Here is a 19,651-nt window from a genome sequence, read left to right as displayed (position 1 = left end):
TTGCTATTCAGACTACAGAGGTGAAAGTGATGGAGGAGGTATAAAAAGAGGCAGGAGAGACAGGCACATTTGGTGCAACTTTATGGAAATATACTATAATTTCTGCCTGACCTTTTGCTTTTTCATTTCTCCAAAAATATCTCTATACAGTACCAATCCTTCTTCTACCGTTTGCTTTAGTTGCAGTGTCCATGTCACAGAAGGGTCCATGTTGTAAAAGAAGTCAAAACCATCCAGAATAATTGGAACTTTCTGCCAGATTGTCTAATGTCAATTTGTTTTCTGGCACTGCTTCTTTTATGTCTTCTTCCTCGTCATCTGGCACTAATTCAGAAACACTCGTCTCCACCAAGTCGTTTTCTGTTAACTCCTCTGGTGTGGAGTCTATTAGCTCTTGAATTTCTCTAAGATCCATATTTTGAAATCCTTCATCCTCCTCCCCCTGCACCTTTTTTTTTTTTTTTTTTTTTTTTTGCCATATCTACAATCTCTTTCATGATTTCCTTGATTGGTTCTGTCATATATCCTGTGAAGTCATGTACACTATCGGTACAGTTTTCTTTAATTTTCTTATTGTTTGAGTCTTGATGGCCTTCACAGTTTTTTCTGTAACAATGGCATATTTATGGTGTAATCCTTCCAAACATACAGGTTATCTCTGTTGAGGTTCTCATCCACAGAGTTGACAGTTCTTTCCATAGAGTACCATGTATAATAAGCCTTAAAGCTCCTTACGACTCCCTGATCTGCAGGCTGAATTAGGGACATTGCATGTGGGGACAACTGGAATACTTTGACATCTTCAGTGTTAAACTCGTGGAGTTCTGGGTGGCCAGGGACCTTGTCTGATACCAAAAGAACTTTAAAAGGCAGTCCCTTATAGCAAGGTATTAATACCTCCTGACTTCAGGGAGAAAGCATTGATGAAATCAATCAAGAAAAAGAATTCTCACTGTCCAGGCCTTCTTGTTACATAACCAAAAGACTGATAAGTGGCATTTACCTTTTCTGTTTAAGGCTGGGGGTTAGTAGCTTTACAAATAAGGGGAATCTTGATCATAAACGCAGATGCATTTGCACAAAACACCAGAGTTACTCTGTCCCTTCCTGCCTTAAATCTTGGTGCTTGCTTTACTTCTTCAATAACAAATGTCTTTTGTGGCTTTTTTTCCCCCAGAATAGGGCACTTCATCTGCATTTAAAACCTGACTGAGGCTGGGCGCAGTGGCTCATGCACTTTGGGAGGCCAAGGCAGAAGGATCACTTGAGACCAGGAGTTCAAGACCAGCCTAAGCAACACAGGGAGACCCTGCCTCTACAAAAATAAAACATAAAAAAATTGACAAGTGTGGTGGTGTGCACCTGTAATCCTAGCTACCTGGGAGGACTGCTTCCACCTCAGGAGCCTGGGGCTACAGTAAGCTGTGATCATGCCATTGCACTCCAGCCTGGGTGACAGAGCAAGATCCTGTCTCAAAAAAAAAAAAAAAAAGACAAGACAAGACGGAAGGAAGACAAGTCAAGAAGGATGGATGGGATTGGGTGCCAAGATGGCCGAATAGGAAGAGCTCCAGCCTCCAGCTCCCAGTGTGAGCGACAGAGAAGACGGGTGATTTCCGCATTTCCAACTGAGGTACCAGGTTCATCTCACTGGGGCGTGTCAGACAGTCAGTGCAAGACAGTGGGTGCAGCCCAACGAGTGAGAGCAAAAGCAGGGCAAGGCATCCCCTCACCTGGGAAGCACAAGGGGGAAGGGAATTCCCTTTCCTAGCCAAGGGAAACCATGACACACAACACCTGGAAAATTAGGTCACTCCCACCCTAATACTGTGCTTTACCAAGTTCTTAGCAAATGGCACACCAGGAGATTATATCCCACACCTGGCTCAGAGGGTCCCACCCTCATTGCTAGCACAGCAGTCTGAGATCTAACTGCAAGGCGGCAGCGAGGCTGGGGGAGTGGCACCCACCATTGCTGAAGCTTAAGTAGGTAAGCTGCCGGGAAGTTCGAACTGGGGGGAGCCCACCACAGCTCAAGGAGGCCTGCCTGCCTCTGTAGACTCCATCTCTGGGGCAGGGCATAGCTAAACAAAAAGCAGCAGAAACCTCTGCAGATGTAAATGTCCCTGTCTGACAGCTTTGAAGAGAGTAGTGATTCTTCCAACACGGAGGCTGAGATCTCAGAACTGACAGACTGCCTGCTCAAGTGGGTCCCTGACTCCCGAGTAGCCTAACTGAGAGACATCCCCCACTAGGGGCAGACTGACACCTCACACCTCACACGGACAGGTACACCTCTGAGACGAAGCTTCCAGAGGAACAATCAGACAGCAACACTTGTTGTTCAGCAATATTCTCTCTTCTGCAGCCTCTGCTGCTGATAACCAGGGAAACAGGGTCTGGAGTGGACCTCAAGCAAACTCCAACAGACCTGTAGCCGAGGGGTCCTGACTCTTAGAAGGAAAACTAACAAACAGAAAGGACATCCACACCAAAATCCCATCTGTATGTCACCATCATCAAAGACCAAAGGTAGTTAAAACCACAAAGATGGGGAAAAAGCAGTGCAGAACAGCTGAAAATTCAAAAAATCAGAGGGCCTCTCCCCCTCCAAAGAAACGTAGCTCCTCGCCAGCAAAGGAACAAAGCTGGACGGAGAATGACTTTGACAAGTTGAGAGAAGAAGGCTTCAGTCGATCAAACTTCTCAGAGCTAAAGAAGGAACCATGAACCCAGCGCAAAGAAATTAAAAACCTTGAAAAAAGATTTTACGAATGGATAACTAGAATAACCAATGCAGAGAAGTCCATAAACGACCTGATAGAGATGAAAACCATGACACGAGAACTACGTGACAAATGCACAAGCTTCAGTAACCGACTTGATCAACTGGAAGAAAGAGTATCAGTGATTGAAGATCAAATGAATGAAACGAAGCGAGAAGAGAAGTTTAGAGAAAAAAGAGTAAAAAGAAATGAACAAAGCCTCCAAGAAATATGGGATTACGTGAAAAGACCAAATCTACGTCTGATTGGTGTACCTAGAAAGTGACAGTGAGAATGGAACAAAGTTGGAAAACACTCTGCAGGATATTATCCAGGAGAACTTCCCCAACCTAGCAAGGCAGGCCAACATTCAAATTCAGGAAATCCAGAGAACGCCACAAAGATACTCCTCGAGAAGAGCAACTCCAAGACACATAATTGTCAGATTCACCAAAGTTGAAATGAAGGAAAAAATGTTAAAGGCAGCCAGAGAGAAAGGTCAGGTTACCCACAAAGGGAAGCCCATCAGACTAACAGCAGATCTCTCGGCAGAAACTCTACAAGCCATAAGAGAGTGGGGGCCAATATTCGACATTCTTAAAGAAAGGAATTTTCAACCCAGAATTTCATATCCAGCCAAACTAAGTTTCATCAGTGAAGGAGAAATAAAATCCTTTACAGACAAGCAAATGCTGAGAGATTTTGTCACCACCAGGCCTGCCCTACAAGAGCTCCTGAAGGAAACACTAAACATGGAAAGGAACAACCCGAACCAGCCATTGCAAAAACATGCCAAATTGTAAAGACCATCCATGCTAGGAAGAAACTGCATCAACTAACGAGCAAAATAACCAGCTAACATAATGACAGAATCAAGTTCACACACAATAATATTAACCTTAAATGTAAATGGGCTAAATGGTCCAATTAAAAGACACAGACTGGAAAATTGGATAAAGAGTCAAGGCCCATCAGTTGGCTATATTCAGGAGACCCATCTCACATGCAGAGACACACATAGGCTCAAAATAAAGGGATGGAGGAAGATCTACCAAGCAAATGGAAAACAGAAAAAGGCAGGCGTTGCAATCCTACTCTCTGATAAAACAGACTTTAAACCATCAAAGATCAAAAGAGACAAAGAAGGCCATTACATAATGGTAAGGGATCAATTGAACAAGAAAAGCTAACTATCCTAAATACATGTGCACCCAATACAGGAGCACCCAGACTTAGACTCCCATACCATAATAATGGGAGACTTTAACACCCCACTGTCAACATTAGACAGATCAATGAGACAGAAAGTTAACAAAGATATCCAGGAATTGAACTCAACTCTGCACCAAGTGGACCTAATAGACATCTACAGAACTCTCCACCCCAAATCAACAGAATATACATTCTTCTCAGCACCACATTGCACTTATTCCAAAATTGACCACATAGTTGGAAGTAAAGCACTCCTCAGCAAATGTACAAGAACAGAAATTATAACCAACTGTCTCTCAGACCACAGTGCCATCAAATTAGAACTCAGGACTAAGAAACTCAATCAAAACCGCTCAACTACATGGAAACTGAACAACCTACTCCTGAATGACTACTGGGTACATAACAAAATGGAGGCAGAAATAAAGATGTTCTTTCAAACCAATGAGAACAAAGATACAACATACCAGAATCTCTGGGTCACATTTAAAGCAGTGTGTGAGGGAAATTTATAGCACTAAATGCCCACAAGAGAAAGCAGGAAAGATCTAAAATTGACACCCTAACATCACAGTTAAAAGAACTAGAGAAGCAAGAGCAAACACATTCAAAAGCTAGCAGAAGGCAAGAAAAAACTAAGATCAGAGCAGAACTGAAGGAGATAGAGACACAAAAAAATCCTTCAAAAAAATCAATGAATCCAGGAGCTGGTTTTTTGAAAAGATCAACAAAATTGATAGACCACTAGCAAGACGAATAAAGAAGAAAAGAGAGAAGTATCAAATAGACGCAATAAAAAATGATAAAGGGGATATCACCACCAACCCCACAGAAATACAAACTACCATCAGAGAATACCATAAACAGCTCTACACAAATATACTAGAAAACCTAGAAGAAATGGACAAATTCCTGGACACATACACTCTCCCAACACTAAACCAGGAAGAAGCTGAATCCCTGAATAGACCAATAGCAGGCTCTGAAATTGAGGCAATAATTAATAGCCTAACAACGAAAAAAAGTCCAGGACGAGACGGATTCACAGCTGAATTCTACCAGACGTACAAGGAGGAGCTGGTACCATTCCTTCTGAAACTATTCCAATCAATAGAAAAAGAGGGAATCCTCCCTAACCCATTTTATAAGGCCAGCATCATCCTGATACCAAAGCCTGGCAGAGACACAACGAAAAAAGAGAATTTTAGATTAATATTCCCGATGAACATCGATGCAAAAATCCTCAATAAAATACTGGGAAATCGAATCCAGCAGCACATCAAAAAGCTTTTCCACCATGATCAAGTGGGCTTCATCCCTGGGATGCAAGGCTGGGTCAACATACGCAAATCGATAAACATAATCCAGCATATAAACAGAACCAAAGACAAAAACCACATGATTATCTCAATAGATGCAGAAAAGGCCTTTGACAAAATTCAACAGCCCTTCATGCTAAAAACTCTCAATAAATTTGGTATTGATGGAACATATCTCAAAATAATAAGAGCTATTTATGACAAACCCACAGCCAATATCATACTGAAGGGGCAAAAACTGGAAGCATTCCCCTTAAAAACTGGCACAAGACAGGGATGCCCTCTCTCACCACTCCTATTCAACACAGTGTTGGAAGTTCTGGCCAGGGAAATCAGGCAATAGAAAGAAATAAAGGGTATTCAATTAGGAAAAGAAGAAGTCAAATTGTCCCTGTTTGCAGATGACATGATTGTATATTTAGAAAACCTCATCGTCTCAGCTGAAACTCTCCCTAAGCTGATAAGCAACTTCAGCAAAGTCTCAGGATACAAAATCAATGTGCAAAAATCACAAGCATTCATATACACCAATAACAGACAAACAGAGAGCCAAATCATGAATGAACTCCCATTCACAATAGCTTCAAAGAGAATAAAATACCTAGGAATCCAACTTACAAGGGATGTGAAGGACCCCTTCAAGGAGAACTACAAACCACTGCTCAATGAAATAAAAGAGGACACAAACAAATGGAAGAACATACCATGCTCATGGATAGGAAGAATTAATATCATGAAAATGGCCATACTGCCCAAGGTAATTTATAGATTCAATGCCGTCCCCATTAAGCTACCAATGACTTTCTTCACAGAATTAGAAAAAACTACTTTAAAGTTCATATGGAACCAAAAAAGAGCCCGCATTGCCAAGAAAATTCTAAGTCAAAAGAACAAAGCTGGAGACATCATGCTACCTGACTTCAAACTATACTACAAGGCTACAGTAACCAAAACAGCATGGCACTGGTACCAAAACAGAGATAGAGACCAATGGAACAGAACAGAGCCCTCAGAAATAATACCACACATCTACAACCATCTTATCTTTGACAAACCTGAGAAAAAAAAGAAATGGGAAAAGGATTCCCTATTTAATAAATGGTGCTGGGAAAACTGGCTAGCCATATGTAGAAAGCTGAAACTGGATCCCTTCCTTACTCCTTATACAAAAATTAATTCAAGACGGCTTAGAGACTTAAATGTTAGACCTAAAACCATAAAAACCCTAGAAGAAAACTTAGGCAATACCATTCAGGACACAGGCATAGGCAAGGACTTCATGTCGAAAACACCAAAAGCAATGGCAACAAAAGCCAAAATTGACAAATGGGATCTCATTAAACTAAAGAGCTTCTGCACAGCAAAAGAAACTACCATCAGAGTGAACAGGCAACCTACAGAATGGGAGAAAATTTTTGCAATCTACTCATCTGACAAAGGGCTAATATCCAGAACCTACAAAGAACTCAAACAAATTTACAAGAAAAAAATAAACAACCCCATCAAAAAGTGGGCAAAGGATATGAACAGACACTTCTCAAAAGAAGACATTTATGCAGCCAACACACACATGAAAAAAAGCTCATCATCACTCACCTTCAGAGAAATGCAAATCAAAACCACAATGAGATACCATCTCACACCAGTTAGAATGGCAATCATTAAAAAGTCAGGAAACAACAGGTGCTGGAGAGGATGTGGAGAAACAGGAACACTTTTACACTGTTGGCGGGACTGTAAACTAGTTCAACCATTGTGGAAGACAGTGTGGCAATTCCTCAAGGATCTAGAACTAGAAATACCATTTCACCCAGCCATCCCATTACAGGGTATATACCCAAAGGATTATAAATCATGCTGCTATAAAGACACATGCACATGTATGTTTACTGCGGCACCATTCACAATAGCAAAGACTTGGAACCAACCCAAATGTCCATCAACAACAGACTGGATTAAGAAAACATGGCACGTATACACCATGGAATACTATGCAGCCATAAGAAAGGATGAGTTCATGTCCTTTGTAGGGACATGGATGTAGCTGGAAACCATCATTCTCAGCAAACTATTGCAAGAACAGAAAACCAAACACCGCATGTTCTCACTCATAGGTGGGAACTGAGCAATGAGATTACTTGGACACAGGAAGGGGAACATCACACACCAGGGCCTGTTGTGGGGTGGTGGGAGAGGGAAGGGATAGCATTAGGAGATATACCTAATGTAAATGACGAGTTAGTGGATACAGCACATCAACATGGCACATGTATACATATGTAACATACCTGCACATTGTGCACATGTACCCTAGAACATAAAGTATAATTTTAAAAAAAAGAAGGATGGATGGATGGAAGGATGGAAACGAAACAAAATGAAACGAAACAAAACAAAACAAACAAAACAAGAGAGAAAGAACCCCATTTAAGCAGATAGCCTTTCTCCTCAATTATTTTAATGGTATCTGGGAAATCATCTGCTGCCTCTTGAACAGTAGCAACTGCCTCTCCTGTTATCTTAACATTGTAAAGTCAAACTTCTTTCTACAATTATCAAACCATCCTTTGCTGGCATTAAATTCTCTAGCATTAGATCCTTCACCTTCCTTTTGCTTTAAGCTGTCATACATTAACTTCACTTTCTCTCAAAACATATTAGAGTCTACAAGTATGCCTTTCTTATAGCAATCCTGCACCCACATAAGAGCTGCATTTTCAATATAAGATAAAGTGGTATTTCACAATACCACTTTGCACCTGCTGATATAACTGTAGCAACAGCTACATAAATTCTCTTTTCTTTTTTTACAGTGGTCCTTTTGCTGGATTCATTTGTCTTGAAATGACAGGTAACCATAGCTGCAGACTGTAATCTATGGTACATAACAAGCAATTCAGTTTTTGCTTGTAATGTCATGACTTCTCTCTGTTTCTTGGAAACACTCCCAGCATTACCAGTGGCACCTTCTAAGAGTCCCATGGTGTTATTCAAATTTTATGGTATTACACTAAACACAGTGAAAAATACATGAGAATCAGAAAGAAATCACTTCTTACTGTAATACACAATTTACTAGAGAGACAAACTGCTCATGTGTAGATGATTAGCGTCACACAGCACTGGAAGCTGATAGCTGCAATATTTGAGCTCACTGCAATAGCAACTGGAGGTGATCATGAAATTATTACAGTAGTATAGCATGTACTACATCTAATTTTATGCAGTTATGATTTAATATTGAATTTACATTTGTTTACATTTCTCTCAACTGCAAATGGAAGCATGTACATTCTGTAAGTGTGTGATCACCTTTTGATAAATTTTAACTTTTTATAACATATTTGTGTGCTATTCATGGCAGTAAATTATAAAATAGACTAGTATCTACAAATATTTCATGTATTCGTGAAATACCTTTTATATATATATATAATTCCAGGCTATGCAATCTGCAAGTTTTTTCAAATTGTTGCAAACCTCCAAAATTTTTCTATATTTATCGGAAAAAAACTGCATATAAGCAAATACCTTCACAGTTCAAACCCATGTTGTTCAAGGGTCAGCTACATAGGCATATCAATTCAGTTGTTGTGAACCATTTGGGTTGTTTCTAGTACCAAATTATTTCCAAAGTGGCTGTAGCATTTTACATTCTGACATCAACATATGAGAGTTCCAGTTGCTCCACATCCTCATCAATAGTTAATATGGTCTATCTTCATCCATTCTAGTGGGTGGGTGGTGATACCCTGTGGTTTTAATTTGAACTTCTCAATTGATTAATGACATGGAACATCTTTTCATGTGCTTATTTGCCATCTGTATCTTCTTTAGTGCAGTGTCTATTTTCTAATCCATTTTTTTGTTGTTGTTGTTTTCTTATTATGGAGTTGTAAGAGTTCTTTATATGCACTGGATACACATTCTTTGTTAGACGTTTTTGCAGACGTTTTCTCCCAGTCTGTGCTTGCCCTTTCATCTACTTGATAATATCTTTTTTTCTCTTACGGGATACTTGTACATGTCCTAGCAAACATATTACTGAAGAGTAAGATCAAGTACAGTTTCAAAAGAGTAAACCCTGGCCGGGCGCGGTGGCTCAAGCCTGTAATCCCAGCACTTTGGGAGGCCGAGACGGGCGCATCACGAGGTCAGGAGATCCAGACCATCCTGGCTAACACGGTGAAACCCCGTCTCTAGTAAAAAATACAAAAAAAAAAATAGCCGGGCGAGGTGGCGGGTGCCTGTAGTCCCAGCTACTCAGGAGGCTGAGGCAGGAGAATGGCGTAAACCCGGGAGGCGGAGCTTGCAGTGAGCCGAGATCCGGCCACTGCACTCCAGTCTCCGCGACAGAGCAAGACTCCGTCTCAAAAAAAAAAAAAAAAAAAAAAAAGAGTAAACCCTGAGAAAGTATTTCATCTTAGACCTGAGAAGTATTTACTCTTAGGGGAAGACCTGGGAAGAGTTAATTACAAATGAATCAAATTTTAAGATACCAAATTAGATTCTGCAAACATTTCTAGTGGGAATGCAAAATCATATAGCCACTTTGAAAGACAGTTTGGCAGTTTATTATAAAGTTCCATCCACCCTTACCAAACCATCCAGCAATCCCACTCCAAGGTATTTACTCAAGAGTACTGAAAACCTATTCAACCAAAAACTTGTATACAAACGTTTATAGCAGGTTTATTCATAACTGTTCCAACTTAGAAACATCTAAGATGTCCTTGACAGATGAATGGACAGTGTTATATCCATACAATGAGTTACTACTCAGGAAAAAAAAAAAAGAAAGAAAGAACTACCAATCCAGGCAATAATATAGATGAATCTTAAAACGCATTTTGTTAAGTGACAGAGGTCTGATGCAAAAACTACATATTGTATGATCTCATTTATGTGATACTTTGGAAAAGGCAAATAGGAAAGGCAGATAGATCAGTGATTGCCCAGGGTTAAGGGAAGAAAGAGAAATTGACTATAGTAACTACGAAGGGGTCATACAAGGAATTTTTAGGATGATGTAACTGTTCTGTGTGCTTTTGCTTTCAGTCAAAACAAGTCAAGTTGTAAACCTGATACCCTAGTATTGATGTGTTTATGCACATGCTAGCTTACTTGTCTGTTCTCTTTAAAGATAAGTACTACTTGGCATGTTCTGCCCATTTATTCTGCCAAGGGCAAAGCCTGCTCACACAGCCCCAACCACTCATCTTGCCTTAGGAAACTACCTGTCTGGAAAAGAGAATAGTGATCTTCGTGACATGAAATATTTCAGACCAGGAACAAGATGGTCAACATAGATCTGCATTTATATGTCTAAATAGAATTAACCATTTTAAAGACAGGGAAACAAGCAATTACAGCAAATGGCATTCAATAAAAGTTAATGCCAAAATTAGGACAACAGTTTTTTTTAAAAATCATTATTTAGTGTAAACTAATAGGTTATAGGATCCATAAAATAAGTACAAACTAACTTAAAAATTTTCTCAGAAATTAAAAGGTGGTGACTGAAATAAATTGAAAATTAAAAGAGACAAATAAATGACCTAGTGCACATATACAAGAAACCTAACATCTATATAAGATAAAGACTGAAGCTGATTTAAATTCAAGGAAATTCTAAAGGAAAAAAAAATGGCTCATAACTCTTATTCACATAGAAATAACAAAATAAAATAAAAAATATTCTAGATATGCAAGTATACTTCCCATAACTCTTCCTGAAACTATTACTTAAAAATGTATCCCAGGGAAAAAAAAAAAAAAAACAGAATTAAATATTTCAAAAATAGGGAAGACATACTATTGAAGTAACCAGTGATCTTATAGTTAAATCTAAGTGATACGATACTGGTAAAATTTTAAAAACTGGTTAGAAAAAAAAAAAAACAGAACTACTGATATGTTTTGCATCTGTGTCTGCATGCTGAAATGTAATCCCCAGTGCTGGAAGTGGGGCCTGGAAGGAGGTGTCTGGATCATAGGGGTGGTTTCTAATGGTTTAGCACTATGCCCCTAGTGGTGTTCTAATAAGAGTTCTGAAGAGAGCTTTTTGTTTCAAACTGTGTAGAGCATCCCCCACTCTTTCTTCCTCCTGCTCCTGCCACGTAAGACCCTTGCTCCTGCTTTGCCTGCCACAGTGATTGTAGTTTCCTGAGGCCTCCGCAAAAGCCTAGTAGAAGCCAGCATCATGCTTCCTGTAAGCCTGTGGAACCGTGAGCCAATTAAACCTCTTTACTTTATAAACTGCCCAGTCTCAGGTATTTCTTTATAGCAATGTGGGAACAGAATAATACAACTATAGAAAAGAAATCAAATCAATGAAACCAAGAATGTAAAGAAGGCAAGAGATCCAGGTCTCAACTTATTAATGGGAAGAATAAGGGCAAAAAAAGAGTCATTTATAGATGGTTTCAGAATTTCCAAACTTGCAGCAGAGGGGGAAAAAAAAGTTAATATGACTAGGTTAAATTGTCCTATTAAGAGATAAACGCAATTTTGTACAAGGTAACCTTGTGATGGAACCCTTGTATATTTTGACTGCAGTGATGTTCACAGGAAATCTACATAAAATTACTTACGACTAAACAGGCACAGGGATGGGTGCATGTAAAACTGGTGAAATCTGAATAAGGTTGTATCAATGTCAATTTCCTGAGTATAATATTGTACTATAGTTATGCAAGGTGTTACCACAGGTAGAAACTGGGTGAATACACACAGGACTACATCTCTCTGTATTATTTCTTAGAACTGTATATGAATCTACAATGATCTTATTTGAAAGTTTTAAAAAATGTAAAACAAACCAAAAACAAAAAAAAGGACAAACTTCCAGGTCGGGCACAGTGGCTCACACCTACAACCCCAGCACTTTGGGAGGCCAAGGCGGGTGAATCACTTGAGCCCAGGAGTTTGAGACCAGCCTGGGCAACACGGTGAAGCCCCATCTCTATAAAAAACACAAAAATTAGCCAGGAATGGTGGTGTGCACCTGCAGTCCCAGCTACTTGGGAGGCTGAGGCAGGAGGATCACTTGAGTCCAGGAGATGGAGGTTGCAGTGAGCCAAAATTACACCATTGCACTCCATCGTGGGTGACAGAGCAAGATTCTATCTCAAAAAAAAAAAAAAAAAAAGACAAACTTCCAAATTGGAAAGGGGGAAGATTTCAGGGAGAAATAAAAGTCCAGCTCAGTTACATGAATGTTTGATGTTTATGAAAGGCAAGTAAAGCAAAATGGTGTAAAATTACTGAAAATAAACATATGGGCAAAAAAGACCTACTAGGTACACAAAAAACTGACAGAGAGGCAAGAGTGATATAAGACAATGTAGACTCCCAGGCAAAAATCATTAAACAGGGCAAAAAAGACACTTTATATTTTTTAAGATAAAATCCACTAAGAACAATTACACATATTATCTTTAAGGCTGAATTCAACCAAAATCATAATCACAGTAAGTATCTAACATACTTTGCTTACTGATTTGTTGGCTTTGAGAAAACAACAAATTAAGGATATAGTATCTTACAACAAATGTGTCAAGTCAAATAACAGGGAAAGGATAGTTTACCGAAATAAATGTTTTAGGAAAATGTCCAGCAATTTGGAAAAATAAATTTGTGATACTATGCCATAGCAACCATTTTTAAAAATCTAAATATGTGATAACAGAATGTGTACAAAGAGCATTTTAATAATCTTGGGGTGGAAACCCAGAGGCCATAAAGGAAAACAACAGCAGAACTGGCAACATAAATAATAAAGACCTTTATACAGCAAAAGCCCCAAGAAACACTAAAAAATAGACTATGACAAAATACTAGCATATGGTGAACCAAATCGTTAATAGCCACAATATGTAAAGAGCTATTACAAATCAATTAGAAAAGAGGAACATTTCAACAGAAACCTAAGCAAAGGATATGATCATGCAAGTAAAAATGAATACAAATGACCAACAAACATACAGATAGTCAACCCCATCAATAAGCAAAGAAATGCAACACTAACACAATAAAACAGTATTTTTCATCCAAAAAATTACTAAATATAAAAAAATAATCATTTCATCTTAGCAAGTCTCTCAAGTTTCTGCATGTCATATAAGCAGAGGCACTGATGGCCTTTATTTTTCATCTTTTCAGTGGTGTTCACACAGCAAATAGCCTTGGCAGATAAAGAGATGTCTCCCTCTGGTACAGAGGGCAGGTTTGTTTACCATGCAGGAAAATAAAGATAATGTCTCCCTCTCTGGCAAAGATCAGACATGTTTATTTGCAGCCCACTATGAAAGATTCAGGTTCCCTAAACTAAGGATTCCTCTCTTGTAACACAACCTACTTCACCTGCTAGTGTCACTGGGCTCTTGGCACATCACCCCGTGGAAATCAGGGCTCCAGCAAATCAGCATAAGATGATCCTCTGGCTACCGTTACTGTTGTGTTTTGTCTCTCAGTCAGGAGTCTCATATTTTCTGCCAGTTTCCATGAAACTGTTAGCTTGCAAGTAGGGTATGATCTCAGATCCTTGACAATTATTCGCAATGTGATGTGGCAAAAGCAGCATTTTAATAAATTGTCTAAATTTACTCTTACCAACAACTTTTGAGGATACTTTGGCAGAATCTCTCACAATTTAACACTTATGTGTAGCCTCTGACCTAGCAATTCCATATCTTAGGAAATAAACTCACATGCAAATATGACAATATACAGAATAAACACAAAAATGATCCTTGCAGTTCTGTTTGTAATAAATGTGGAATAATGCCAACAGGGGATTGGCTAAATAACTTTTGGGTTATTCCTACAATGAAATACCAAAAAGACTTACAAAAAAGACAAGATACTATTATATGCACCGACACAGAAGGATGTTCATCCATTATTATTAAGTGGAAGCTATAGAAAATTATACATGGTACACTGCCATTTATGAAACAAAAGTAGACTTAAATCTATTATTTTTAAAATCTGCAAGCAGTGATAATCTTTATGGAACAAGGTTACTGGGTAGGTGGGCACACAGCACTTTCACTTCCACCTTTGAGGATTTCTGTATTGCTTGATCTTTTTTAAAGAATGAATACATTTATTTCATGAGCTAATAAGGTTTTAAGTGTCCACAGTAACAACATCTTAAAATTTATTATATTTGAGATATCCAGTTGGGATGGTAAAATACAAACGGATATGAGGATGTCCCAGGGAACACTTCAGCCATTTATCTCTCAGATAACCATTTTTTCTCTTAGAAACCAGGTACAGAACATCCTAAATCATAGGTGATGGGGAGAGGCACACTACAGTTACTATGATACAGTGCAAAGTCATAAGGCATGCAGATTTTTCATCAGGCTACTTCTCCATGTAACTGTAAGGAGCAACTCTAATCGCAAGTTCTGAGTGAGCAACAGAAGGGATTTATTTACTAACAGTTAATGATTCAACTGACCATGGAAAAAGCAAGCTAAAATAAACGAATCTCAATAACTGGCAGGAAAATTTTAAAGGGGCAAGAGGTAAAGAAAGGGAATCAACTTGCCCCCACTAAATGTGTTCATTTCAAAAATATTTAGTGATGTCTACAATATGCCAGGCATCGTTCCAATCCCTAGACATTAAAACACATTATAAACCTAGAGCAGTAAGAGCATCACAGAAGCCAGCATCACCACAGGGAGCCAAAGAACACTGCACGACCGTTCAGAAAGTCCCAAGAATACACGAGAATTTAGGGCCTATGGTATTTATAGGACTGATCAGCAGGGAAAAATAGAATTCAACAAATGATGATGCAGTCAGTAACAAAATCATAAAGTTAGAGCCTTCTTATCTCACACTAAATATGAATAAGATCATTAACAATACTAGAAGAAAACGGAGGTGGATATTTATATATAATTCATGTAGATAAAGGCCTTTTTAAAAGGACGCTGAAGTTAGATCCGCGAAGTTAAGATCGAGAATGTCAACCACAGCAAAATTAAGAGGATGAGACTAACACAGTAAAGAAAGAAGGGGTAGTTTTTGTTAACTGACCATATGTGCAAGCACCATATGTACCATTGTGCAGAGTACTATAATTGCATTATTTCATCATTGCGTGAGTAAAGAAATTATCCATCTTACAATGAGCTGATTTATCTGATTTTCAAGTCAGTAACAGAAGGGAAGAGTTTGAAAATGCAGAGTTCAGAAAAGCCAACTTTTGGGACAGAAGTTAAAAACAAAGTTAGTACTCAGAACACAAGTATGGAAAGAAGAATCCAATTCAAGGAACTTTTAGAGTGCCTACTAGAGCATAATGCACATTTCCCCCAAGTCCTTAATCTGATAAAGGACTATTGGAGCGTTCATGACTCTGGATGAATCTCTCTCTAACAGATATAATATGCGTTATAGGATAATGGAGGCAGGAAGTGAGCCTGAAAGAAAAAAATATATACCTATACCTGAACTTAAGAAACCGAGGAGTGCACGCAAGCAGCAGAAAAGGCAGCTTGTGTCTGCGAACAGAGCCTGTCCACAGAGATCCCTGCACCTGGTGGTAGTGTGCCCTCCGGAGCATAAAGCCAGCCGGGCATCAGGCCGACGCAATTACCTGACTACAAGCTTATACCATCTTCACCTTCTATAATAGTTATTTGTATACTGTATTTCAATCTGTGAATGCATCTCGAAGCTTTGTGGCAATGATCACTGGGAAATCAAGGAAATCCAAAACCACCCGTTATAAATATGTTGACAAGGAGGCCAAGCAGATGGTCATCATCACACTCTAGAGGCACCCCTAAACCTAAACATCGAAACAAGGTTGTAGCTGGGCACCTTCTAGCAGTCCTGAAGAAAGAAAACATAGGCCTGGTTAGGCAAAAACCATCGGATGTCAGAGGGAAATCAAGGGAGGAGGCACAGGAATCACAAGCACAGGCGGGCGTGTGGCCGACGCGTGGCTGCCGGGGCAGCACAGAGCGCGGGTGTGGGCGACCCGCAGTCCCCCCTGGTGTAAACAACCCTGAGCCGCGCACACTTCCGGAGGACGCCTCACAGCCTGCAGGCAGACTGTAGCGTAGAAATAGCCCGAAGCACGTCAGCAGTTCTCAGGGGCCCCAGCAAGCCCCGCAAGCGTGAAGCGGGGGCGCGGGGCAGCGGGCGGGGAGGGGCCGGCAGCGGGGGCCCCTGCCAGCCGTCCAGACTCCCCAAAGCGCGGAGCTGCGCGTTGGCTCGGCCCCGCCCCGCCCCAGTGCCGAAGGAAGAAGACAGAGACCCACGGGAGGGAGAAATAAAGGAAGGGCCGTACCCTGCAGGGTCCGGGAGAGGCGCGCGCAGCGGGCTTCACCAGCGACCAGGCAGTGCGAGAAGGCCTGGGTGCGGGGGCGGCTCCCCGGCTCTCTGGCCGCTGCACAACCACCGCAAACCCGGCCCAGCGCGACCCGGAAGGAAGACGCTGAGGCCGCGAGGAGGGGCGGGGCCGGGGAGGTGGGGCGGGGCCGAGGGGGCGGGGAGGGGCCTGGAGGGAGGCGGGGCGGGGCCAGAAGCAAAGCCGGGCGTTTCTCCCGTGGGAGGTGCTTTGGGTCCTATGGACAGCCCGCTCCCAGGCCTGCGGGAGGAGCTTCCTGCTGGCTTTCCCGCTCCACTGGGGCCAGTGTAAAGGGCCTAGGTAATATACAGTGGGCAGTGGCTACAAATCCTCTTCGGAATAATATCCTCCAAGTACTGACTCGCCATGTGTAGTGTAGTCCTGCTAGGACTTCTTCAGTCTAGACTTGGTGGATCAGGTGATACATAGGTAATACGGCTGGAACGCATACGCAGAGGAAAAGTATAATATACATTATATGCGCTCTGAAGGTATAATTCACCTAGTTTACAAACCTCCTCTGCCCTGTATACAAATCCTGCCTGCAGGCTCATTTCCATACCAACGTTCAGAAGCCTCTGACCATTACCTCTCATGAAGAAGATGGTCTGGCAGTCTCTCTTACTCCATTTTGATTTATTTTTGGTAGATTCAGTATGGCCTTTTTTTTTTTTTTTTTTAACGGAGTCTCGCTCTGTTGCCAGGCTGGAGTGCAGTGGCGCGATCTTGGCTCACTGCAACCTCCACCTCCCAGGTTCAAGATTCTCCTGCCTCAGCCTCCCGAGTAGCTGGGACTACAAGGGCGTGCCACCACGCCCAGCTAATATTTTGTATTTTTAGTAGAGACGAGGTTTCACCATATTGGCTAGGATGGTCTTGATCTCCTGACCTTGTGATCCTCCCGCCTCAGCCTCCTAAAGTGCTAGGATTACAGGCGTGAGTCACCACGCCCGGCTTTGGCACCTTTTTTTTAGTTTGCATCATATTTATCTTGTTACAAAATATCCACTAAGATGGAAAATATTTAGTAAAATGTTGAACTACACATTATTTGCTGTCTGAATGCTCCTAATGAGGCAAAACAGTAAGGATATTTACTTATATATGAACAGAATCAATACACGATATGCAGTATATATTGCATATGAAAAAATTAAAATTTTTATTTTCTTCAACTTTTTGATGCACAATAGCTGTACATATTTTCATGGTACACCTGATAATTTGATTCATTTCTGTAATCAGCATAACTGGGTTACTCATCCTCTTAAATATTTATCTTTTCTTTGTGCTAGGAACATTCAAATTATTCTCTTCTAGCTATTTTGACATGTACTATAGATTAATGTTAACTATAGTCATCCTACTGATCTATGGAACACCAGGTCTTATTTCTTCTAAGTGTATGTTTCTTCTAAGTGTATGTTTATCTCCCCTCGTTCCCCCACGGCCCGCCCCCCCGCAATACTTCTCAGTCTCTGAGATCCACTTTCCAAACTCCCACATATGAGTGAAAACATGCATTCTTTGTCTTTCCGTGCTTGGCTTATTTCACTCATCATAATGACCTCCAGTTCTATCCATGTTGCTGCAAATAAAAGAGTTTTGTGGAGGGTTTTATGGCTGAATAATATTCCATTGTGTATATGTACCCCATTTTCTTTATCCATTCATCTGCTGCATGGACACTTAGGTCCTAAATCTTGGCTATTGTAAATAGTGCTGCAATAAACATAGAAGTGCAGATATCTCTTCGATATATGTATGTCCTTTCTGTTGGATCTATACCCAGTAGTGGAATTGCTGGATCATATAGTAGTTCTATTTTTAGTTCTCTGAAGAATCTTCATACAGTTTTTCACAGTGGCTCTAGTAATATGCATTTCCACCAGCAGTGCACACTGGTTCCCCTTTCTCCACATTCTCACCAGCATCTGTTGTTCCCTGTTTTGTTTTGTTTTGTTTTGTTTTGTTTGATAAAAGCCATTCTTGCTGGGGTGATATAGCTCATTGTTTTGATTTGCATTTATCTGATGATTAGTGATACGGAGCATTTTTTCATATACCTGTTGGCCATTTGTATGTCTTCTTTTGAGAAATGCCTGTTCAGATCTTTTGCCCATTTTTTAAATTGGATTATTTGTTTTTGTTTTTGTTTTTGCTTTCCTATTGAGTTGTTTGAGCTCCTTATATAAAATATTCTGGTTATTAATCCCTTGCTAATTAAATAGTTTGCAAATATTTTCTCCCATTATGTGGGTTGTCTCTTCACTTGATTTTTTCTTTTGCTATGCAGAAGCTTTTTAGCTTGATGTTATCCCATTTGTCTGTCCACTTTTGTTGCCTATGAGTTTGAGATCTTAACCAAAAAGATAAGATCTTGCCCCGACTTATGTCATGGAGCCTTTTCCCTATGTTTTCTTCTAGAAGTTTCATAGTTTTGAGTCTTAAATTTAAGCATTTAATCCATTTTGAGTTGGCTTTTCTATATGGTGAGAGATAAGTTTCTAATTTTATTTTCCTGCATGTGGACATTAGTTTTTCCCAACACTACTGAACAGACTGTCCTTTCTCCATTGTGTGTTCTTGGCACCTTTTGTTAAAAAGCAATTGACCATAGATGTGTGGCTTTATATCTGGCCTCTATATTCTGTTCCATTGGTTAATTTTTCCATTTTTATGCCACTACCATGCTGTTTCGATTGTGATAGCTTTGTAAAATATTTTGAAGTGAGGTATTGTGATGACTTCAGTTTTGTTCTTTTTGCTCAACATTGTTTTCTCCATCCAGGATTTTCTGTGGTTCCATACAAATTTTAGGATTTTTTGTTCTATTTCTGAGAAGAACGTCATTGATATATTGTTAGAGATTGCACTGAATATGTAGATTGCTTTGGGTAGGTATGGGCATTTTAACTATTCCTCCAATCCATAAACACAGAATATCTTTCCATTTATTGCATCTTCTCTAATTT

General features: G+C 40.0%; 1 protein-coding gene across 3 annotated transcripts in view; it reads right to left on the bottom strand.

The window, feature by feature from the left end:
- FBXL4 (F-box and leucine rich repeat protein 4) overlaps positions 1 to 16,768 on the bottom strand; it is a 74,931-nt gene extending 58,163 nt beyond the window's left edge. For 2 of the 3 annotated variants that reach the window (XM_015136949.3, XM_015136948.3), the window contains exon 1: positions 16,617 to 16,768. The gene's annotated coding sequence lies outside the window, so the exon portion shown is untranslated. 3 annotated transcript variants of the gene reach the window in all.
- Between the last annotated feature and the right edge of the window lie 2,883 nt (positions 16,769 to 19,651).

The sequence above is a fragment of the Macaca mulatta genome, chromosome 4, assembly GCF_049350105.2.
Source record: "Macaca mulatta isolate MMU2019108-1 chromosome 4, T2T-MMU8v2.0, whole genome shotgun sequence".
In the NCBI taxonomy this organism is placed as follows: Eukaryota; Metazoa; Chordata; class Mammalia; order Primates; family Cercopithecidae; genus Macaca; species Macaca mulatta.
The sequence above is the reverse complement of the archived record's forward strand: the minus strand, read 5'-3'. Positions and strand labels throughout refer to the sequence as shown.